The sequence below is a fragment of the Pyrus communis genome, chromosome 3 (assembly GCF_041283825.1).
Source record: "Pyrus communis isolate YQ-2024b chromosome 3, ASM4128382v1, whole genome shotgun sequence".
NCBI lineage: Eukaryota > Viridiplantae > Streptophyta > Magnoliopsida > Rosales > Rosaceae > Pyrus > Pyrus communis.
Window position 1 is genome coordinate 6,655,917 of NC_142567.1, and position 11,564 is coordinate 6,667,480.

Genomic DNA, 11,564 nt, shown 5'->3' on the forward strand with positions numbered 1-11,564 from the left:
TACCATTTTATCCGTTCATTCAATCTACATATGTATTGAGATTACTAATTATAATTTTTTTCCTTGAGGTTTTTGGTCATTAGAACTGAGTGGTTACCGTTAATTCTCACAATTTTGAAATAGACCCAAGAATTTTCAAAGTTTACATGTGTCGTTGGGCATGGCCGAGGCTTATTAATCTTATTACCATATGTAAAAGTTATAGGGAAAATTATGGGTTATCTATTTTTCCTGAGTTATCTGTTTTTGGTTGATGAATGGTACTCATTATGTAAAATGATTTTGAAAAATTGTACTGGTTTTGCAGTGGACGCGCAGTGCAATAATTTTCCAGTGCATAACTCAAACTTTGAGGAAAGTTGAGATCAAGGGCTTCAAGGGGACGCCAAATGAAGTCCATGTGATGCTCTATCTTGTCAACCTCGTGTGCTGGAGAAGCTTATTGTGATCACTGATCACCTCAAGTAAAGAGAGCAACCGCGGCCCATAATTTTTTGCAATGTAGCTGAGCAAGTGCATGGTTTTAGAAAGGCATCGGAGAATTTGTCCATAACAATTGTTTAATGATTAAGTAACAGATACTGAAGTTCGAAGCTAACTTTTGATTCGAATATGTTGTGACCCTGAATAAAATATCGAAGATTGTGGCTACGGTTTATACTTGAGAGCAGATGTTGTAATGATTAGGCTTATTAAAGCATCTCCAAATGACATATCAGAATTGTCAGGTAGACATACAATAGTATAAAATGACAGTAAACTCTTTTCAACCAAGCTTTCAATTTCTTACATGGAGAGTTAATTGAAGGTAAAGTCTTTTGACAGAAGATGTCAAATTTATTAAATAATTTTTAATAGATTAATATAATATATAGTAAATATTGTTATGTTTTTCGGAAAGAGATCCTCTCCGGATCTATGCATTCGGATCCTAGGGATCAAATGATCCGGACCTTTAAAATTTGATCATTCGACAAAAAATTATTGTAGTTTTTAAAAGTTTTTACTAACTTTTCTATTTTTAGCCGTTTGATCAAATTTTAGAGGCCCGAATCATTTCTTCCCTAGGCTTCGGATGCATAGATTCGGAGAGGATCTCTTTCCATGTTTTTGATTGGTTGCCTCAATCATTGTACCCCACAAAAAGATAAATTTTTTTTATTAAATACCATTATTATTTAACATATTGGGTGGAGCAAAATATTGTGCAAAATGTCAAATGCCAAATAAGCCATCAAGTATCATTTTGATGTTTAAAATTTGGCACCTCTTTTGGAGATGCTCTTATTAGCTATGATTTATGAAACTTGACTTTGATTTCACTTTGCTCCATGAAACTCAATTTCGTCACTTAATCTCTTGAAAGTCGATTTTTGCTCTATTTTGCCTAGATTTCGTTGATTCCGTTAAAAATAATTCTAGGGAGACCAAATTGCTTATATGGTACAAGTATAAAGCCCCATGAAATTAGACTTTGATTTCACCTTGTCCCATGAAACTCAATTTTTGTTACTTAAACCCTAGAAAGTCAAATTTTTGCTTCATTTTGCTTAGATTTTGTCTATTAAGTTAAACAACAGTTGAATTTTACTTATGTGCCACAATTAAGACCCACTTATTACTGATGTGGGAAAAGTATAATTCCCACATCCAATCAAATTGTGCCACATGGTTGAAACAAAAGAGATCAATGATAGAATGTTATAGAGACTAAATTTGTAAATAAAATTTGCAAACTAAATAATTTATCACCAACATAAATAAACATATTTATCAATGCTTAAGTAATAACTCAATCATCAACTTCAATATCATTTAGCTTATTAAATTTTGTCTACAAATATAGTCTCCTTAACACCTTTATTCAAAAATCAAAGTTGTACCCCTTCCCTATGACATTAATCCTTAGAGCAACTCCAGCGTTGGAGCCCTCTCCCCAGACAATGCACTATTCAATCCACCTAATGAACAGTAAATAGCCCTGGCAATAAAATTTGCATCTCCACCGTTACACTTCAATAGCCCTGGCAATAGGCAATAAAATATTAGTATTTTTTTTATTTATAAAATATTAGTATTTATACAAAAGTAAAAACAATTTTTTTTTACAATTTTTTTCAGATTTTTCAGATTTTTTTTTTGAATTTTTTACAATTTTTTTTAAAATTTTTATTCAATTAATTAATCTCTGCCGTTGGATATAAAAAAATTTGAATTCCAACACTTCAGATTGTGCCACGTGTCACAACGGTAACTTTTCTTAAATTTAAAACAATTTTTTCTTTTATTTTTTTATTTATAAAGCATTTTAATATCCACCGTTGATCTTAGATCGAACGGTGGATATTAAATAAGACTTTTTTATTTATTTTGACCGTAGAGATCGAACGATCCAAATTAAATAACCGTTGAGATCTAACGGACCGTGGGAAGCCACGTGGCTTCCCAACAGTAACTGACAAAGTTTTTTCTTTTTTTCTGATTTTGTGTCAGCGACGCGCCCCCACGCGCGAGTGGGGTGCACGCGCCTGACACAAAAAAAATTAAATAATGCCTGACGCCAGGCTAACGTCAGCGCTGACGTCACATGGCATCAGGCTCTCGGGCTGGCAATTCCTCACGGGCCCGGAGCTCGGGCCTCCACCTTCGGTTGGGCTAGCCCACGCTGGAGCCCTCCCACCGGCCCTCGGGCCCTTGTTCTGCCCACTGTCCCCCGAGCTATAGCCCACGCTGGGCTTGCTCTTATAGCCAACCGCCTAGCATGGGCTGGTTAATGTCGGAATTAACAGGCGCAGGAAGGACGGGCTCCGGGGACGAGCTTGATGATGTGACTTCTGTCATAATTGTCGCCAAAAGGAGCCATCATGTTTCCCACGGGTTCGGGAAGTTGGTTTTTCAAGTTTTAGATAATGCGTGCATGTCTACTTTTACCCATCCTCCCGTTGTCTTCTTCCCAGCTCCTTCCAAACTTCACCGTCTCCGCAACAGCTTCGAAACTCTTCATCTTCTCTAACTAAATTTACAAAAACGCCAAAAATTGTATGGCCATCTGTTTATACAACAGCTCTGCAATTCTAAACTTGAAGCTGAAATTTACTAAAATCCAATCAAAATCAATCAATCTGTAGCCCTGTATTTTCAACAAAATCTCTCAAAATCACCAACAATTTCAAAAACTATCTCCAAATAATCATACTAGAAAAACTTGCCGAAAAAGGAACCCTAGAAAATTTTGTTGTGCTGGCAACGGGAGATGGGGAAGCAGAGAGAGGGGATAGTATTTTGGCCATTTTCTTTTTCTTTCCTTAATTTTTAAAATAATAAGTAAATAAATATTTATTTTAATAAAATATTCTTTTCTTTCTGCCACACCATCAATTTTACTATTGATTGTGTGACAATATGAAATCTTATGTCAAATTGTATGATTATCCAACCGAGTTGTCAAATATTATTTATTTTTATTAATGTAAAGCTTTAAATTGTTGTATTTATTAAAAAATTTGTTGAAACAAAATTTTATTGGTTGAAATTTTAGTGGATAAATTTGGCACTAATGTCAAATTTGACTCTTAAAAGCATCTCCAAACGAAGAGAAAGACTTATGTGGAACTTTATTTTCATACTAATTAATATATACCATAAAATTAATTTAATCGTTCATTTGCTTCCTCTTCTCCTCTCTCTCTTCATTTTCTCCTAAATTTTCTCTACCGTCTTCTTCCCCATTCCGTGTCTTTACTTTCTTCATAAGAATATAGAGAAGATACAATTAGTCATCTTCTCAAACTATCATAAAATGAAAAAAAAAAAAAAAAAATTCAACACATATTTCATTTTTTTACGAAAACTGTTTGTTCATTTTTTCATTTGTGAGCAATATTTCATTGCCCAACAATTGCGACTTGCATATGTCCTCAACTAATAAAAGATAAATAAATTTGTAAATAAATTTGCTGATACATTTTTAAGAAATCTTTTGCTGAGAAAATTTGGGAAGAAAAAATTAATGGCTTAATTTTTTTTTCCCGAAAATTCTTATGAAGACGGAAAGACACAGAGTAACGTTCGGAAAATAAACAGTTACAATTGACTTTAAAATGTTACGGTAATATCTGTTTTAAAAATTGGACCACTTAATAAGCGACATTACTGAAGACAAATCCGTATAACGACTATAAGGAGGACTTATGTAAAAGTAAAACATGGTTTTGTATATCCTCAATTCTGAAGTATTGGAGACGAGAAAATTTGGGAATAAAAAAAGAGGGAAAGTAGAAGAGAAAAAGTTGAACGATTAAATTAATCTTAATTAGTAAGAAAAATAATTATGAGAGTTTTAAATACTAAAAGATGATAAAATATTATAGGATTAAAATTGATCTCAACCTTTTTAAACATTTCAAACAAGTACCCAACCTGTTGAAAACGCCACATCCGTTAAGCCCCAGTTAAAAATTTGTTAAATTAACAAGGTTTTCTTCGTCTCCAAAATCAATAAAAGGTCATGAAAGTGTAGCTTACACCAACTAACGGTTACCACCACCCTCATCATGCAATCACTTCCAAATGAAACACAAAACCACCAACTCCACCCTACACCTCACGCGGCTAACATCAAGAAGAAGGTCATGGAGGTGCTGAAATGGTATGGACTACCATGTTGCCGACACCACCATCTTCACCACCCACAAAGAAGAACTGGAAGCTTTATGAACCGAGAATTGGCGAACAAAAACAAATTCCTTGAAACCCTATCTGAATTCTTAACCCTCTTATCTATTAAGAGATTGCCCTCCTAATGAAATTTTAATTTGGGTCTATTTTCGATTCAAGTCAATACCTTTTGATCATTGGGTTTCATATTATAATATATGTTAGAAATTTAGATTTTGAGGCCACTAATATTTATAATGTCCATGATATACCCAGTTGGTGGATTTTGAATAGAATCCATGTTTAAACAATTAATTGCGGTTTAACGAATGCGACATTTTTAATAGGTTGGGTACTTATTTAGAATGTTTAAAAAAGTTGAGACCAATTTAAAATGACACTAAAAGGTTGAGGGATAGTAGGTACTTAATCCAATATTATACTTAAGACTTACTACATGGCAAGTTTTTATTAGATTGTAGTACCGCTTAGTAAAATCTAGTGGCAAGTCAAGCCTACACCCCCCAAAGGAGATGTCAAAATGTCCAAATCAGCAATAACAGTAAAAAAAAAAAGACAACAGTAATGTTTTTCAACCGAGAAGCCAAATCTGATGTGGTATGGCATGGAATGACACCTCTCCTTCTTACTGCCAAATTTGATAGCACCTTCATTTTTTTTAATTGATTATTGGGTAAATTACACTTTCATACCTCAGATTGGGGGTCTATGTCAATTTCTTACAACATCTTCAAAACATTTCACTTTCATACCTCACATACTATTTTATTTCAAAATAATACCTCAATTACATTTTCCATTAATTGGTCTGTTAAATGCTGACGTGGCATTAGTGGACCTGTTACTCGTCAGCCCATTCCCCACCAAAACTTGCACAAGTGGATATCCATCTGCCACGTTATGCCAACTCAGAAAAAAGCGCCACATGGCCAAAAATTCAAATTTCAAAATTTCCCGCCTTTTTTAATTTTTTTTTTTATATTTATAGTTATGAACAATTGCATCAGATGCAATTGAAAATGTACATTGAATTGAACCTGGTAATCAATGAATAGGCAAAAATGCATTCCAATATCCAAATAGGCAACTAAATTAGCAATATATTTCACAAGAGTTCAACTGAAAATAACAAGCATGTTCCATATATTGGCAACCAAAGCTAACATCTAGGAGTTCAACTGGAAATAAGAATTCGGAACCCTAACAAGCTAGCATGTTCCCAAAAGGATATCCAACCAGTAGCAAAATAACAGTTCCTAATAAGCTACAAATCCAATTGGGAGCAAAATAACAGTTCCTAGCTAAGCACAAAAACAGTTCCTAGCTGCTGCCACCATTCACAAAAAATTCCAGCCATTAGCAAAAAATTCCATCATCTAAAAACCCAGTTTGTTCTTGTATAGCAACACTTTTCACTTTCTTAGTTGCCTTATCTTTCTCTTCTTCACTCCTCCATCCGTTTGAACCTCTGAATTACCTTATCCAGCTGCGTTTGATGCCTACATCCAATATCCAAATCAACAGCAATATAGGCCATAAGTTATCACAAAAGAATACCCACATCCAATGCATACAAAAGAATCCCTAAGTTATCATAATATAGGCCACAAATTCCCCTAACTCAATAAAACAAGTGAAACAGTGCTTACCTTGGGTTTCCTTCCCCTCTTCCTTGGTACACCACCAGGATTACTAGATGCTCCATGCGCATAACTTGATGCCTGAAAGAAATTAAAGGATTTCAGGATTAACAAAGTCTTAAATCAACTTAGAAATCATATACCTTTGTACGAGGTTATATGTCACCTCTTGTCCTGTAGGAAGATGCATGTGATGAGTCCTAGTATTTTGACCCTCTTTTTTACAAATTCCACATTTGAGGGTACCTTGGCCTTTCCTTGAGAGCTGTTGTGGCTGTGGAATATCTTCACTTCTGTTAGTGGCTTCACTTTGTTTAGGATTAGCTTATTTCTCCATTTATGCAGCCTCTTTGTTTCTCTTCTTCTTGGGTCTTCTAGGTTGTCTAGTATATAGAGAAGGCTGGATAGGTGGATTTTCAGTGACTTTCCACATCGACATCCTATTCATAGGTTGGATCAAGTGTCCATATATTTAGAAGTACATGACCTTGGAATAACAAACATCCATATAGTCTTTTGGCTTCTCATTCTTATAATTAATGGTAGCAATGGTATGGTTGCATGAAATACCGGTGAGGTCATATCTCCGACATGAACATGTACGTTCAGTCAAGTCAACAACATATTGGTCACCTCTTCCAGCATCCATTTGGAATTTAGTCCTACTAGACCATTGAGCAATGCATCGACCACTCTCCATTTTTGCATCCTCCAACTTCTTCTTAATCTTGGGGCACAAATCTCCAGGTTGTCTCACCATAATGTCTCTTCTTATTTGAATCCTTCTCATCAACATGGTATGAATGGTCTGAAGCATGTTTATAATTGGCGTGAACCTTGCCTTCATTATCACGACATTCAAACTTTTACACAAGATGTTCAGCAACATTTCACACTTGGTTTGCGTTTGAAAATGAGACCTACTCCAATGAATGGTAGGTCTCTTCATGAACCAATCATATGCATTTTCGTTCAACAATCTAAGCTCCTCCATGGCTCTTCTAAAGTGTGGAATTGTAGTGGTCTTGGCAACAGCCCATAAAGCATCATTCAATGCCTTACCCTTAAACTGTTCTCTATAGTTTGTGTACAAATGGCCAACAAAAAACCTGTGGTGACAATCGGGAAGAACCGCCAAGAATGCATGAATTAAACCCTTCTGCTTGTCATTAATGAATGTCCAACCATGCTGATCTACAATCCCAATATCCCCGGCCAGAAACTCCAAGAACCAAATCTAGGAATCTTTGTTCTCCATCTCGATAACTGCATAAGTTGTCACCCAAGTTTCATCATTGGGATTTATCCCCACAACAACCAACAATTGACCCCCATGCTGAGACTTCAAATGACAACAATCTAAACCAATCAAGGGTCTGCATCCATGCTTTAAACCTTTCTGGCATGCACACAAACACACATACATCCTTTGAAACATTCCTTCATCCAACTTAATCTTCACAGTGCTCCCCATGTTTGTCTTATTAATTTCCAGCAAAATCCCATAATCTTGTGTATTGATTAGCATACTTACCTTCAATAATCTTCATAGCAGCAACCATAGCCTTATAAGTTTTCATCTTAGAGCAACCGTGATTCCATTCAGCTTCAATGGTGTCCACAAATGACTTAACAGGCCATGTTGGATTAAGTTGGATCCTTTCCAAGTATTCCTCAGTAAGCCAAGACTGTTTCATATTCCTATTCATCCATAATCTACCACGTGTTATGATCCAAAATCTTCTTTATCTGCATATTGTTTGAATTGCACATCTTCCCACACTTGACAAGCCACATACAACATTCTTTGCAAGTTGCATCAACCTTGAACTTCTCATTTCGGGGAAAATAGACATCCCCATACCCATTTATTATAGAGTGCATAACTACTTCCTTTCTTAACTGTGTAACATCCCTAAATATCAACCCTAACGACAAGTGTGGGTTCTTCATGTCAATCTTCTCATTAAACTCAGGATAATGCTCACTTTTGCTACCATCACTGTCTTCATCTTTATGCACAATGTGAAGGCCATCCGAATTGTAATTTGGTACACTAACAACATCTACATCAATCTTTTCTTCAAATCTTTCCCTTTGTTGTTGAGATCCTTCCCTTGATTGAGGGTTATTTTGTTCCCTAATGCCAGCCAACACTGCATCATCTTATGTATCCACATGATCATCTACAAACTTCATAAACTGTAAGTGATCTTCATCAGCAGAAAATTCTTCTTCTATGAAGTCACTGTCATTCTCATCATCTTCTTCATCACCCACATTAGCTACTCCTTCATCAACCACCCCTTCATCAGCCACTCTTTCACCCACTACTCCATCACCCTTTTCATTAGGCACTTATTCATCAGTTTGAGTCACACATTGAGAAGGCACACTACATTCACCACCAAGGCCACTGACTGGATATTCTATGGCTAGCTTGGCATTTCCTCTATTCACTTGCACTTGCTTTTCCTCTATCCTCTTGCACTGGTTATCCTCATCACCATCAAGTTTTTCAATAACCACACTACTCTGAGCAACCGGTTCAAATGACTTAATAAACTTCATCTCTTGAGAGACACATTCTTCAGGTGTTATCTTCTCAATATACATATCAATCACAGTGTGGTTTGGCACAAATTTGCACATGTTGATAACATCTGAATTTGTCATCAAAGGCTTCAACCCATTGTGAATTTCCATCCTTGGGATCCTATACTGGTAACTTATGAACACATTTCCATATCCCAGTTCTTTAACCATATTGTCAACCTCAAGCATTGACATGAAATCTTTGTCACAGAAGTCAAAGAAATCCATATTCCCTCCAACATAGAAGTCTTCACTAAGTTGTTCACTGTGATACATTTGGATTGTGAATAGTTCATTGTTCCCTGAAATTGCAGCATAAAAAACCCTATTATAAACTGATGAAACCCAAATTTCAGCATATAAAATTCCTATTTTAAAGTGCTGAAACCTAAAATTCAGGACCCAGGACCACAAAACAATTCACAGATAAAGGCACACCACAAATGACAATGTGGTGTCCCAGATAAAGGCCTAAAGACATTGATAAAGGCATAAACAAATCATCATACACAAAAGGCACATATAAAGCATAAACAAAGCACTGCCAAACATACATAACCCACAAGCTTTTTTCCAACATGATTAAACAAAGACAAAAGTCCTCCATTAACTGACAACACCAAACAATTTTTAGTTCCCCACCATTTTCGAACAAAGCAATTTAAAAATAGGAAATATAGATCCAAAATTACAAAGTACAAACAATTTCAGGTCACCAACATTTTCGAACATTCTAACCATTTTCAAACAGTCCATGTCACATCCCGGCTCGGGCTCCCACCACATCCTGGGCTCGACTCCACCGTAGCACAATATTGTCCGCTTTGGGCTCCGACCACACCCTCACGGTCTTGTTTTTGGGAACTCACACCAGAACCTGACCAAAATCAAGGCGTGCTAGCCGTCACGCCTTAATTTCGGTAGGGGTGTGTTAGTCCAAGCATTATTGAACAACACAAAATAAAGAAACAAAAAAGCACTAACCGTATGTTGGGAATGAATCTAATAGATCCTCCCTCCTTTCCCAGCTTATTTTCAGCCTTCGACTTCGAATCACTTGATTATCGTTGCATCGGAAATTGGTTCTGGGTTGTGGATTGTGGGTTGTAGGTCACGGATTAAGGGTTAAGGGTTTCACGACGGAACTAGGGTTTCATCGGCAAGGCTAGGGTTACCAGAAACTTCAACCTTCTCGATTTTGGGTTTGGGAATGGTGTGCTCGATGATAGTGGGGTTATGTTGGTTACTGGGATGGGAATAGTGGGTTAAAGATTCAAGAATTTTTTTTCATTTTAAAATTGCCATGTTGTTAGTCCACATGGCTCCACGTGGACTAAAAAATTCCAAGTGTGCAAGTTTTCGAGGGAGTGGGCTAACGTGTAACGGGGTCCGCTAATACCACGTCAGCATTTAACGGACCAATGGATGGAAAATGTAATTGAAGTATTATTTTGAAATAAAATAGTACGTGATGTATGAAAGTGAAATGTTTTGAAGATGTTGTAAGGAATTGAAATAGACCCCAAACTTGAGGTATGAAAGTGTAATTTACCCTTAATTATTAAATGCTTTTTATTAATTTTTTAATTGGTTAAAGCATTGCCTTTTTGTTTTTGTTTTTTGTATCAAATTGTTGATTATGTTACACTAAATGTTAGGTTAGCCACTGTCAAGTTTTGAACCCACGCCATAATGTAAGGGCTCAATACATTTTTACCATTGGTGGTAAATGACCACTTGCTTGCCTTTTTGTTTATTTTGATTACCAATGCAATATTTAAATATCTTTATACCTTTTAATTCATTTTCTTTCATTCCCAATGCAAAGAAAATAAATATGAATTTTTATTTTATGTTTAAATTTGACATACAGGATGGAAAGGAAAACTTTAAAAGATATCAAAGTGCCACGTAAGCCTTCAGATTTAAAGTTTAGGTTTAAAATTTGATATCTTCTTTGGGGATGGTCTAACACAAAGACTTCAAATCCAATCAGCAAATACCCCTTTCAAACATTGGACCGATCACAGTTTCATACCCTATCTTTAAAATATTTTAATGTCATACCTTATCTTCGAATTTGTTGCAATGTCATACCTTTCGTCAATTTGTCTGTCAATTCCTCCATTAAATGCTGATGTGACTTGAGGTGGGGCCCACTTCCTATTAAAAAATTAATTAAATATTAAAAAAGTAATTAAATATTAAAAACTAAAAAATAAAATTATTTAATAATTTTTTTAAATGGGGGACCCACCCCTACAACCCATCACCCCTTCTTCGGTTCTTCCCTATCCACCCATGTCCCCCCCTCCCCCAAACTTTCCTTCAACACTAAAACCAGAACCCCACCACCGTCTTCTTTTCCTCTATCTCCACCTCCATCCCAAGGCGTTTCTCCCTCTCTATCTTTGCAAACCCAAATCTGATGTAGAGGCATTAGCCACCAAGATCAAGTCATGCCCAACGTCAACGAAATCGAGCACAAACTGCATATCCAAAGCTCATCCAAAACCTTAAATCCCAACCAAATCAAATCACATTTTAATGCAAATCAAGAAATTAAGCAAAATGTGGTGATTCTGATTTCTGATCAATGAACTTACGGTGGACGGAGGGGAGAAGAGAACGAGGTTGTCGTACAAGTACTGG

The 11,564-nt window shown here is 36.0% G+C and overlaps 1 pseudogene; it reads right to left on the reverse strand.

The window, feature by feature from the left end:
* Positions 1–7,619: 7,619 nt before the first annotated feature.
* LOC148697819 (uncharacterized) lies at positions 7,620–8,270 on the reverse strand (annotated as a pseudogene).
* Positions 8,271–11,564: the final 3,294 nt, after the last annotated feature.